We start from the raw sequence: 14,270 nt of genomic DNA on the forward strand, positions 1-14,270 counted from the left end.
AGAAGTGCCAGGCAAGCAAACCCCCCTTGTTTATTCCAATACAATCCCACTCTCTCGCTTCTGGTCTCTTTTACTACATTAGGACAACAACGATTCAATTGTTACATGTTGCGGTAGTTGAACCGCCTTTCCTCTGCATGACTGTCCTTGCCATAGTAAATAGATGAAACCCACTAGCATGAGTAGGAGTTGTTTGAGCCCTGATGTGCCAACTCATTCATGCTTGTTTATCATGCTTGCTACTGCTTAGAGTTGAGTCAGGTCTGATTCATCGGGGATGAATTGGAGGTGTGTGAACATGTCCTACTGTTGAGAGCTAAGTGTGTGAACACGATTTGGTAAAGGTGTCGATGAGAGGCCATGTAGGAGTACATGGTGGGTTGTTTCATTGAAGCCGTCCTTAAGAACTGAGTTCTGTGTTTGTGATCCATGAACAGCTACTACCACGCATTGGGCCCGAAACCAATGGACCCTCTCGACTTATTAACTGCCCTTGCCCTTTGTCCAGGAGTTGCAACTAGTTTCTGGTGTTTGTAGGATATGTGTTGGAGGCCGTGTGTAGCACTGACCCTAGGGGTGGGCTATGATGCGGTAGATACACCGTGGCCGTGTATGTCGGGCGCCCGTTTGGTGTCGTAGAACCCTGTACACATCGTTTGGGGTTGTGAGCAAAACCCCGGCCGGATCTTTTCGCGGATGGAACCCGAATAGGCGATAAACCTGAACTAGAGACTTGTGTGGTTACTCAGTTCATAGCCGACTCCCTCTCCAGGCTTCCGCTTGAAAGTTGCCGAGATACACGACGTGTACATGGTGGTAAGTGGCGAGAGCGTGTGTGAAGAAGTACACCCCTGCAGGGTTATAATTGATCTATTCGAATAGCCGCGTCCGCGGTAAAAGACCTCTGGGTTGCTTGCGCAGTTCATAGACAAGTGAAAGTGGATACCCTAAAATGCGCAAGATAAGCGTGAGTGCTATGGATGGCGTTCTCGTAGGGAGACGGGAGCGGATCCATAGTGGTGTATTGAAATGGTGAATATGTGGACTTGTGTGCGCCAACTTAAAAAAGTTACTTGTAGTAGTAGTTCAGGTTAGCCACTGAGTCAAAGCTGGCTTGCTGCAGTTAAACCCCACCATCCCTTTGTTGATAATGATGCATATGTAGTTAGTTCTGATGTAAGTCTTGCTGGGTACATTTGTAATCACGTTTGTTTAATTTATGTTTTTGCAGAGAGACTTCCGTCTCGCTAGTAGTTCTGTGTGGACTTCGATGTTTAGCTTGATACCTCAACTACGATCTTGTGCCCTCGGCAGGATCTGTTAGATAGTCAGGCTTCTCAGCCTTTTTCATTTGTAGATGTCTGTGCTCATACGTGTTAAGCTTCCGCATGTGCTTTGACTTGTATGCTCTGAATGTTGGATCACGAGACCCATGTTTGTAATATCTCGCTCCTCAAAGCCTATTGAATAAATACTTTGAGTCATAGAGTTATGTTGTGATGCCATGTTGTATTTGCACATATCGAGCATATTGTGTGTATGATTTGAAATGCTTGGTATGTGTGGGATCCGACAACCTAGTTGTTTATCCTTGGTAGCCTCTCTTACCGGGAAATGTCTCCTAGTGCTTCTAGTGAGCATGGTAGCTTGCTACTGCTCCGGAACACTTAGGCTGGCCGGCATGTGTCCTTCTTCGTTCCTGTGTCTGTCCCTTCGGGGAAATGTCACGCGGTGTCTCCGGAGTCCTATTAGCCTGCTACAGCCCAGATTCTCCGGAGTCCTGTTAGCCCAGCTGCTACAGCCCGGATTCACTCGCTGATGACCGACACGTTCGTTGCTGGGTCATGTATGCCTGTCCCTATAAGTTAGTGCCACTTTGGGTTTATGACTAGTCATGTCGACCCGGGTTATTTGTCATATGGATGCTAGCGACACTATCATATACATGAGCCAAAAGGCGCAAACGGTCCCGGGCCAGGTAAGGTGGCACCCGTGGGAATACCATGCGTGAGGCCGCAAAGTGATATGATGTGTTACATGCTAGATTAGTGTGACTTAGGATCGGGGTCCTGACAGCTTTGGTATTAGAGCCTGACTGCATGTAGGATTACCAAGCCAATCTGGTCGAAGTTGAGTCTAGAAATTCTTTAGTTATGTAAGGGAATTGATTGTGGGATGGAACATAAGGCTCTTTTTACTCCTTATACATTATGCCCTTCTGATCCGATTCATCCTATCTTTCATACGGGGTTAAGGAAGTAGGCTCTCTCTTCTTTCTATCAGGATCATGTGTTACTAATCCGTAGACTTATAAGATTGGTGAATTCAAGCCTCAGTTCAGTTCCTACTATCTGCGTGTATTGACAGTTGATGTCGGAACCTTGATACTATGATGATCCCATGGTTATGCCACCATTTTTGCAGGATGTCTCAAATCTTTTCGAGCATTTACAGCCGTTATGTTGTCCGAGTCATCCCAGGTTTCTAAAGAATCTGATGCATTTGCAAATCCTTCCTGCCAGTTCCCAATGTCCTTTCGGGCCAGATTAAGCATACTAGACGGTCTGTTGAGGTACTCCATTGCCTTGACATATATGTTGGAGCTAGTATTATGACCCTAAGCATCCTAGAGAGCCACCGAGTAATCTAGCAATGCTTTATGTTCCTAGTGTGATGATTCTGGTCGTCATTCTCGAAAGCATCCCGTGATGCCATTTAGTTAATAGGCATTCTATTCCTAGGTTCTTGAACCCGAGATTCACCCTACTTACTTCATGTTGATAGTGTTGCTAGTTCCTTTAGGATATTAGTAAACTTGCGACAGTCCTCGAGGTTCGTGGTATTTCCTTCTTCCAAATACCATGAACCATTAAGGCAGAAGTTCTTTGAACCAAAAGATCACAATCAGAGTACTCTTGAGGAGTTCTCCATTCATAATTGTGATTCTGCCAGTCTACCTTTCTACATGGGTTATCTGGAAGAAACCTGTTGAACTTGGTTTGACATATTAATCTATGCATCCACAACTTAGAAAATCATATGTTCTTTGGGTTGTCCCTCTTTAGTTGTTCTCTGGCCCTCGTCTATCAATTGATAGACAGGAGTAATTGTGCATTCATGATATCGATGCCTATTATCTCTATGGTCCATCAAGCCATTTTATTCCGGAATAACTAGGAAAACGAACTCCAGTACCTTATCCATATCTAGGATTGGGTCAAAGCAATCGTACTCCGCAGATCAAATGCTAATCCAGCTTTTGTTCTGTGCCACCTTGGGAGCGTTACCCTCTTTACGTTGGGATTGTCATGAGAATTGCACCACCTCTTATGAATTCTTGACGCGGTGATACTTCTCGCCATCATTATTCATTCCTCGGTTCCGTGTTGTCGCAACCGGAATGCCGACAAGTGAATCGTGATGTGTGAAATCAATACTCCTAACAACTGTGTTGCTTGGTAGTTAATGGACAATACTCTTATTCTTAGTGTGTTGGTTATTGAATCATCATCCTAAGATTTATCGTGTGACCTAGTCCATTTTCCCTGGTGCACTCCTCGATCAATGGGATAGGATTGTGTCAATCCATCACTCTCTTGATCACATCATCTTGCCTTGAAAAGCAAGATTGTTCTCGAGCTTAGAGACATATCGGTGGTTCGTGATTTTCCGGATATCTTCACGGAAGTATCACCAGGTCGTCCCCTGACCGATACGTTGAGTTCGTGATCAAGTTGGTTTTCCAATAAACCACTCTTTCTACAAGAATCCATGTTGGATACCCCTGAGCTAGTTGGTTAAGCCAAACAACAACTTGGAGAGTTGGAAGATAAAAGCTTGTCTGACTTAGTTCATGTTAAGGGATATCTTTGTGTGTGTGTGTGTTTGTTTGTTGAAGAAAGAGGATATCTTCATCAATTGGTCCTCGTGATCAGTTATTGGATCTATTATCTTGTCCAAACTTTGATTTGAATGTGGGCTATCCTCAAATCAAATCAGAACCAACGATGTTCGTAATGTTGTCTTACTCGTGGTTGATCCCTCGGGCATAAACCATTACATCCTTTGGTCTGACCAATGCTATCAACGTGTTCACTTAATTATGGAATTCCATCTATATGGAAGCCTGGATGGTTTGTTGTTGAGCCCATTGACAACAATTTCATCTTGTCCATGATTCATGTTGAACATCTAAATTAGTGTTGGAAACTTTGTAAGCAATGCTTTCGTGTTCCGTTCATGAAGCTTATGCTTGGATGGAAGAAGTGACTTCCTCGAATTCATGCGCATTCTATGAAAGTTGCCACCATGAATACGAGAAAGATTGTTTTTGCTTCCTCTGGAATCATCCCAAGTTAGTCACGCATATGTGTGAAGTACTCTATGGTTTGATAGGTTGGCCGCCTCCACTCCGTATGTGTTTCCTAGCACACCAAGCCACTGATTGAATTGTTCAAGGAGAAGAAGTTCCTTCTTAAGAGCATGCCTTATGCAAGGACTTTGATATCCTCGATGATGGTTCCCCACCAGAACTCGGTAGTGTTGCGTTGTAAGACTACTATGTGGTCATGCTTGTCTTGGATAACGTGTTCACATGTATGTAGCAAAACCAGCTCATGTTTTGGAGCTTGCTATCGTAGTTCACTCGTCGAGAATCTCGCAACGTCATCTCATCGATATGTGTTGCAAACTTTCATTTTTCTTGCTAGAATTGATGAGTCTGGAATATTCTGACACCAACCAGATCTGAATCTCAGGTAGATATGATGGTCGGAACATTCCCGACATTTGCATTTTGTTCCCAGCTTGCACTGCCTTGTGCCAATTTTCCGTGGGCTGACCTTCTCAGCAATTGTTGTTCAGGATCATCTTCAGAAGTGGTCCTACCATGGGTCCCATCCATTTCCGATGATAAGCAAAAATCATCCTTTGCGTTGTCTTCAACAAGGTAGTCCACATCATCCATTCTAGTCCGGGTATGCCATCCCTTCGTACTCCGCCAAACGATTGTTGTGATTTGCCTTAGGCTAGTATAAAGAGTTTCAATGATCTATAAATCAAAAGTAATTCTTTTTGCCACTTAAGGGAATATTTCTGCGAGTCATCTTCCTTAAGATGTCTCGTTATGGTATCATGGTAACTCAACTCCTCGCTACGTTGACAACCGTTCACCACCTTCTTAAGCGTGAAATTGTTGTCTACCTAGTGAACCTTCGTCATCTGTTACACTCCATCCCTCTGGATGTATGTGTCGTGTCTCAGCTCGAGAGATGTGTCAATGTCTCCCTCCATGAGTTGATCCTGAGTTGTTCGATCTTCGAGAAGATCGATCCTTCTAGAGTTTTCCCTTTCCTCTCGATGTCATGTTAGTTGGAGTTCTTAGAGCAAGACATCGAGACAAAGATGGTGATCGTATCAATATTCTTATGAAGTACAACCTGGATCATGAAGGTTGTGTTAGTTATGCGTTCCCCTTCCATCTTACCCTACGCTTGAATCTCGGGACGAGATTCTTGTTTAGTGGGGGTGAGTTGTCACATCCCTAGCTTTGCCTTGGCCTTGGACTAGCTTGGTTGTTGCATCATGTTTAAATTCAAATGAAATTTGAATTGACGAATTTTCAAAGCCTCAGAATCCTTTTAAAAAATGATCAAGATAAAACTGCTTCAAATAAGTCCAAGAAAATGTTCCTTTTATCCTCTGGAAATATTGGCAAGAGGTAAAATCCAAACCAATATTTTTGGTGTCTCAGAAACATTTATTTGGGCCTTTGAGTTAAATCAATAGCTATTTGAATTGGATTCATATCTACTATTAAATAAATATAGGTGCAATAATTCTAAAATATTTTGTGGAGCTTTGGTTTAATTCTTTTAGCTTCCAAAAATATTTTCAGAAGCAACAAAATTGAATTGGTTTCAAAACCAAATTCAAAACAAACCTACAAAATAGAAAACAGAACAGAATTAGAAAAGAACAGGAAAGGACAGAAACCTTACCTGTCCAGCCCAGCCGGCCCAGCACTGTAGCTGGCCCAGCCCAGCCGCCGCACCGTCTTGAACCTCCTGCCAGTAGGCAGGAGGGAGCGCGTATTGCGCGCGCGCACGCGCTGCGGCCACCTCCTCTCTCCCTGCCTGCCTGGACCTCCCTCGCGTCGCCACGCACCTCCCTGGTCTCTCTCTCACTCTCCCCGTGCTCCTCCCCCTCCTCTGTCTCGCTCTCTCACGCACACCCGAATGCGGCCGTCGCCACCGACGACGATCACCGTGGCAACTGTCCACCCTACCCCTATCCGTACCGTCCAACGGCTCCGCTGCGACGCCCTCTTCCTCATCGCCAAGCCACGTGACGCCGGGAGCCCCGTGCCGTTGTCCTCGCCTTCATCTTCTTATGCGGGATCCAATGGCAACCGCCGATGATTCGACGCCGTTCGGCCTCCCTCGAGCTCGCCGAAAACCTCTACGAGCCCGCTGTGAGCTCCTTCGTCTTTTCCCTCACCCCGTGCTCTAATTTGTGCGCTAGCCACCGCCCCGCGAGTCCCGAGCACCGTCGTCCGCCATGGCCGATGAGGTCCTCGCTCCTGAGCACCTCCGCTTAGTCCAGTGGCACCAGCGTGCTCCTGGAGCTCCCAGGAGTCCACCCCACTGCTTAGCTTGCTCGTCAGCTAAGCGTAGCGCCTCGCCCGCGCTAAGCCGAACTCCGGCCGCCGCAACACTCGACGCCGTGCTCAACTCCGGCCACCCCCGCCTTCGTTGTTTGCTCCATCGGATGCGCGTCACTCCATGGAGCACGTAGGTGCAAGCTGCTCTTCAAATCGGGCCCTGTAGCGAAAGTCCGACGCCCCCCCCCCCCCGACGCGGATTTGGTCGCCGGCGTTTACACGTCAGTGGTGATGATGTGGCACCGTCATTAGGGCTTAATCGCATTTAATTTAATCACACCAGCCGCTGACATCTAGGACCTACTAGCTAAATAACCTCGGGTTATTTTCTGATTAGATTTAGTTAAACCAGGCGGGACCCACGCGTCAGAGTTGACTGCGCTGACGTGGTCGTTGACCGGACCCACCTGTCTGTGAGCCTAGCCATCACTGTGAGACTGACCAGTGGGACCCACTAGTCAGGTTTGACGTGGACCTGGCGTGTTGACCTGCTGATGTCACACTGATGTCATGCCGACGCAATAAGCTATTTTCTGGATTATTTCTATGTTGGAAATTCTAGAAGATTAGCAAAACTTCTAAAAATCATAGAAATTCAATCGTAACTCCAAATGAAATAATTTATATATGAAAAATAATCAGAAAAATATGAAGAATCTGTTTATGGCATTCTCATGCATGTTTGAACAACTTACAGCCATTGTATATGGCAATTTGAATAAATGGCATTTGAAATGCCTTACATGGAGTTTGAATTTGAACCTTGGGTTGAAACCAACTTCATTTAATCTATTGATAGCTACATTAGCTCAAATCACAGCATATTGCCATTTCATGATCATGCATCATATTGTTGCATTGCATTGATTGTGTTCCTTCTCTGTTGCCGGTATTTGTCCCCTCTCAGTAGACGTGGTTCCGATGATGAGATCGATGACACCGATGAAGAACTATACTATCTTTAGAAGTGCCAGGCAAGCAAAAACCCCTTGTTCATTCCGATACAATCCCACTCTCTCGCTTTTGCTCTCTTTTACTACATTAGGACAACAACGATTCAATTGTTACATGTTGCGGTAGTTGAACCGCCTTTCCTCTGCATGACCTGTCATTGCCACAGTAAATAGATGAAACCCACTAGCATGAGTAGGAGTTGTTTGAGCCCTGATGTGCCAACTCATTCATGCTTGTTTGTCATGCTTGCTACTGTTTAGAGTTGAGTCAGGTCTGATTCATCGGGGATGAATTGGAGGTGTGTGAACATGTCCTACTGTTGAGAGCTAAGTGTGTGAACACGATTTGGTAAAGGTATCGATGAGAGGCCATGTAGGAGTACATGGTGGGTTGTTTCATTGAAGCCGTCCTTAGGAACTGAGTTCTGTGTTTGTGATCCATGAACAGCTACTACCACGCATTGGGCCCGAAACCAATGGACCCTCTCGACTTATTAATTGCCCTTGCCCTTTGTCCAGGAGTTGCAACTAGTTTCTGGTGTTTGTAGGATATGTGTTGGAGGCCGTGTGTAGCGCTGACCCTAGGGGTGGGCTATGATGCGGTAGATACACCGTGGCCGGGTATGTCGGGCGCCCGTTTGGTGTCGCAGAACCCTGTACACATCGTTTGGGGTTGTGAGCAAAACCCCGGCCGGATCTTTTCGCGGATGGAACCCGAATAGGCGATAAACCTGAACTAGAGACTTGTGTGGTTACTCAGTTCATAGCCGACTCCCTCTCCAGGCTTCCGCTTGAAGGTTGCCGAGATACACGATGTGTACATGGTGGTAAGTGGCGAGAGCGTGTGTGAAGAAGTACACCCCTGCAGGGTTATAAATGATCTATTCGAATAGCCGCGTCCGCGGTAAAAGACCTATGGGTTGCTTGTACAGTTCATAGACAAGTGAAAGTGGATACCCTAAAATGCGCAAGATAAGCGTGAGTGTTATGGATGGCGTTCTCGTAGGGAGACGGGAGCGATCCATAGTGGTGTATTGAAATGGTGAATATGTGGACTTGTGTGCGCCACCTTAAAAAAGTTACTTGCAGTAGTAGTTCAGGTTAGCCACTGAGTCAAAGCTGGCTTGCTGCAGTTAAACCCCACCATCCCTTTGTTGATAATGATGCATATGTAGTTAGTTTTGATGTAAGTCTTGCTGGGTACATTTGTAATCACGTTTGTTTAATTTATGTTTTTGCAGAGAGACTTCCGTCTCGCTAGTAGTTCTGTGTGGACTTCGATGTTTAGCTTGATACCTCAGCTACGATCTTGTGCCCTCGGCAGGATCTGGTAGATAGTCAGGCTTCTCAGCCTTTTTCATTTGTAGATGTCTGTGCTCATACATGTTAAGCTTCCGCATGTGCTTTGACTTGTATGCTCTGAATGTTGGATCACGAGACCCATGTTTGTAATATCTCGCTCCTCGGAGCCTATTGAATAAATACTTTGAGTCATAGAGTTATGTTGTGATGTCATGTTGTATTTGCACATATCGAGCATATTGTGTGTATGATTTGAAATGCTTGGTATGTGTGGGATCCGACAACCTAGTTGTTTATCCTTGGCAGCCTCTCTTACTGGGAAATGTCTCCTAGTGCTTCTAGTGAGCCATGGTAGCTTGCTACTGCTCCGGAACACTTAGGTCGGCCGGCATGTGTCCTTCGTTCTTGTGTCCGTCCCTTCGGGGACATGTCACGCGGTGTCTCCGGGGTCCTGTTAGGTCAGCTGCTACAGCCCGGATTCACTCGCTGATGACCGACACGTTCGTTGCTGGGTCATGTATGCCTGTCCCTGTAAGTTAGTGCCACTTTGGGTTTATGACTAGTCATGTCAGCCCGGGTTCTTTGTCATATGGATGCTAGCGACACTATCATATACGTGAGCCAAAAGGCGTAAACGGTCCCGAGCCAGGTAAGGTGGCACCCGTGGGAATACCGTTCATGAGGCCGCAAAGTGATATGATGTGTTACATGCTAGATCGGTGTGACTTAGGATCGGGGTCCTGACAGCAAGAACTAATTCTCAGTGAAATTAACTCAAAAACAGAGATGAATTTGGGAAATTTAGCCAGGGTTCGTATTGAAAGGGGGAAAATTGGTAGCTCGCCACCGGCGGCTAGAGTTTACAACCTAGTTACAAGGGGAAAATATGCGTCCTCGCCACACATGGGTCTTACGGCTTATAGCCCTCATGGCTGGAGCAGGTAAAAAAGTAAGGAAAATTACAGAGAAGAAGAAATGGGTCGGCGATCAATAGTGACTACTGGGAGCTTGGTGATCGTCCGATGGAAGATCCATGGCAGCCGGTGTGATGGCTCGACAACCGTCCGATGGCAGATCAATGGTTGGGCTTCTATCTGAAACACGAAAACAGGAGAGATGTCTATTTGTTCAGTAAGCTTCAGACTAGGAGTCTGACATGCACAAACAAGACAAGCCTCTTCCCAATCATTGCTGACATCAACTTGATTCTTTCGGGTTTTGAATCAGTCGAGATTAGGTGGATCAACAGAGAAAGGAACAAAGCTGCTCACTTCCAGGCCTCACGAGTGAGGAACTATGGATATTTCTGTCATTTAGGTTTCGCGCCAAGGGAGATGAAGGAAACCCTGTTAAACGACTGTAACATGGAAGTGTGACCCGCCTAGGGGTAATTCTCAAAAAAAAATCGCATTAGTGGAGTCATTAGGAAGTACACCTTAAAAGCAAGATTTGTTCCTTGTTTTCCAGATAGTCCATAAAATTCAAGCAACACCTATATAGCCAAGCATCTATTCCAGGCAACGTTTACGCGACGAGGTTTCACCACTTGTTTGACTGCGACCTACGAGCATACTGAATGTCGACACGTGTATAAAATTGGGAGGCAGGGGTGTAGATTTACGTTGTGACTATAGGCTTTTGGTGAAAATTTTGTTAACTGATTCGTATTTTCCTGTGTGCACTTGGAGTGTCTTCAGCGATTTTGGTTCGGTTCTAGCGATTTTTCTGCCGCAGCAATTCTTGGTCAACCATGCGTTCTGTCTGGAGATATTGTCGGGCGGTGGCGGTTTTTGGATCTGCATGCATGCAGCGCTAGGAGCTGGTTTTCAATTTGGCTTCATGCATGCATCGTTGCGTTTGGCGGTTGTGACTTTATTTTGTGTCATGTGCTGTCTATTGCAAGTTTGACACGTGATGGGTTCGGCGTAGCTGGTGCCTTCTAGATAGCCCGGTGTATCGTACTTTCTGGAGTTGTCATGGGACTATAAATACGGGATACTTTAAGTTGCATTCGATGGCAAGCGGCATGCAGCGTTTCATGGCTTGCGGCGTCAGACGCGCGACGAGTACGACGTGCTAGACATCGCCGTTCATGCCATAGTCTGCGGCCGCGGTGACGGAGCATGCACTGTTGGACAACATGTCCGGGCCGGCTGCTAGCAGGCGATGTGGGTCTCGACGGCCTTCTGCGGCTCACCGACGAGGCGTTCCGACGGGCAGAAGTCCAGGTGAGGTTGATTTCCCCGGCGATCTCTCTCCTCTTCTTTCTCTTGTGTGTGTCTTCTCCGCCTGGGCGTTGATCTGAGGCAGGAGGCACGGCGATTGCATGGTGCGACGATGGAGGCTGTGGGAGGCCTCCTGACAATGTGGCCGGAAGCGATGGTGTCGACGGTCGGCGAGGTCCCGACGGCAAGCAGCGGAGCTCGCGCTCGGCGGCCATGGTGATGGCCAGTGCAGGGCACGCGCGACTCTGCGATGGCGAGTACAAGGCCATGGAGGGGCTCATGCAGCGCGTCACGGCGGTGTAGATGGCTCACAGGTCGACCGTGGGCGGTGGGTGTTGGCAGAGCTTGGTGTGCTTGCGGCAGTGCGCGTACAGGCGGAGCTCGCGGCGCGACGATTGTTGGTGCGTTTGCGCGGTGGCCGTTAGAATATTCGCCGGCGTCTCAGAGAGCGTGAGGAATAGGAAGCGGGCAGTTGTGCCATTATGTACGGCAACCGCTGCCTGCGGCAGCGCAAGGAACTCGCCGAACTCCGGCAGGATCGGGCCAGAGAGCAGCTCCGTGTAGATGGCCAGCTTCTCCAGGTTCTCGAGTCGCCCGTGCTCGCCAGGAGGGGGCTCCGTGTAGATGGCTGTGTTTTCGTCTGCGCCTGTGTCCGCCTGCACTTCGCCGGGGGTGTCCGGCTGCCAGTTCGGGGACGAGTGGCAGCTCCTCTTCACGAAAAGCTCAAGGGCTAGCTCAGCCATGGAGCAGGTCACCAGAATCCACCAGTAGAACTTCGGCCTGGAGATCATCGGCTAGCTAGCTGGCCACAGGCCCACAGCCACGGTCACCAAGAAGATGGCGCCATGTTGCAGTGTGCGCGATGGAGAAAACGGTTCACTGTATACAGCTAAACTGAGTCAATTCGAGTACATGTGATTTGTTTTTCTGGCCAGTTTGGGGGTATGCTCAGAGCCCCAGAATGTGTGATTAGTGGTTTCCTTTTTTGTCGCCCGTGTGAGCATGCAGTGGTGGGCTGAGGTTCCGGAGACGATTTGACTACGTGCATGCATGAGAATAGGAACTAATGTGACTACGTGTGTGTGTTTGAGTTATTTTCTAAGATTTGTGCTCCGGCTGATTAGGGTAAGCGGTTCTATATATTTTTCTTTTCCGTTCGTGCGTGTTGGATGCGGGGATTTGAAACGTGTTGTTCGGCATGTTTCTTCACAAAAAAGTCTCACCGTGGACATGTTGCGTTTTGCTACTTTGGTGTTGCTATCCACGGTGGTCAGCGGTGTCGTGTTGGTTCTTTGTCTGTTTTAGATGACCACCGCTTTCATAGTAGCTTCTGGTGAGTGCTGATGTTTTAGGTGGTTCTGATTACTGGGACTGCTTGCCATTTAAGGCGTGGATTTGTGTTGGTCCCGGGCTCAAGAAAAAAATCATGCGAGCAAAGCTGAAAAAGGCCAAGCCAGTGACGCAAGAAAAGAAGTCGTAATAACACATTTCTTCTCTCATTTTTCCTACCCTTTATGTACCAGGTAACAAAAAGAAATGTACATTCTTGTATAGCACTGGCCTTAACAGGTCAGCTACGAGTTTATCGATATGGCCATCGGACGAGACTACACAACACTGTGTAAACATGGGTAATCATTGATAACAAAGCAACCAGGCATCCATGAGCTCTACAAATAAACGTTCACCGGCAATGCAGCAACAAGACTGGATGAATAAGAGGAAAGTGCCGCTGAGGCCGCGCCTGGTTACCTCTGTAACAACGACATCATAGGCATTAACGGTTATAACTTTGAAGCTCTAGATGCAGAAAAAACAGAACTTCAATAAGAGCCCAAGAACTCAGGCGAACCAAGCAGCAGTATCAGTTTAACATGGCACGTCAACAAGTTACTTCCCATCGAGAAGAATTCACAGGGCAGATAAATATGTCATAAAAAAATGTGACAATATTTCCGACATCTTACCTCTCTACGTGTATTTGCATCGCCAATCACTGATGACCCAATAACCGCGTACACCGGTCCATGTCCGTTAAAGAATCGCATCCGACAAATTTTCCCAAGCACTGGCACTAATCCAGCAGGAGGACGCAACAGGGCGTTGTAGAACTGTGAATTTGGTATCAAGACAAAAAATATATTTTTTGTTCATGCAATATGCTATATGTACTTAAACTATGTTCTTTCTATACTAAGCACGATTTATCGTCAGTGCAGTTTTTACATCTCCATATCGATCATGTATTCCATTGTTATTCTCTTTCAAATAACATAGCTTTTGTCTTTATATCATATACCTATCTTCTATGCTAAACAAATTCGCTGGCAAGTTTAACTCTACAAAAATATATATAGCTATTTTTGGTACTCCCAAATATTTTTGTTACCTCCGTTACATTCTTATGACACTATAAATAAGAAGCCACTTAGCTATATTTTTTTCCCAATTTACATAATGCTATTACCTTTAAAACCTTTCTAGCCAACATCTTTTCTGATAATTTAGAGTCTACGCAACATTTTTAACTTTAGCCCTTTTTTGGCCCATATAAAAATATAAGCACTTAATATTCCAAAAGAGGAGTGCAAGTTCTACAGTAAATATGTATAATAACATACATGCATAACATAGATAAACAAGGTCTTACAAGGAAAAAGTTGTGAACCAGGGTATCCTTCTCCATCTGTTACCTCCTTTAATTGATTGTACTTCTGTTACACTTGCATGCTTCCGATCATATTTTAAAATAAAATAAGCACAAGTACATGATGCGGTTCAATATAGAAATAAGAATTTGCAGCCAACATAAATAAAGAACACTGGATCAACATGGAAATATATATTTATACAATATATAATACCATAATTATCATCTGATATCAAATACTGCTGCTATGTGAAAGAAACATCCTTGCTAACATAACAATGCTCAACAAAGTCAATTCATAAGGCAAACTAAAATCTTGGTGAAGATATGTGACAATTTTTCGAGTATCATACCACTCCATATGTACCCTAGCGTCGACAGACTTGTGATCTAATTAGTTCTTACACTGGCGCTAATGCACCTATAGGTCACATGCAACAATTTGCAAAAGCTCCATGTCGTTTATTTACAAGTGTCAA

Source organism: Triticum urartu, chromosome 5A, assembly GCF_056163025.1.
Source record: "Triticum urartu cultivar PI428250 chromosome 5A, HENAU_Tu73, whole genome shotgun sequence".
Taxonomy (NCBI): Eukaryota; Viridiplantae; Streptophyta; class Magnoliopsida; order Poales; family Poaceae; genus Triticum; species Triticum urartu.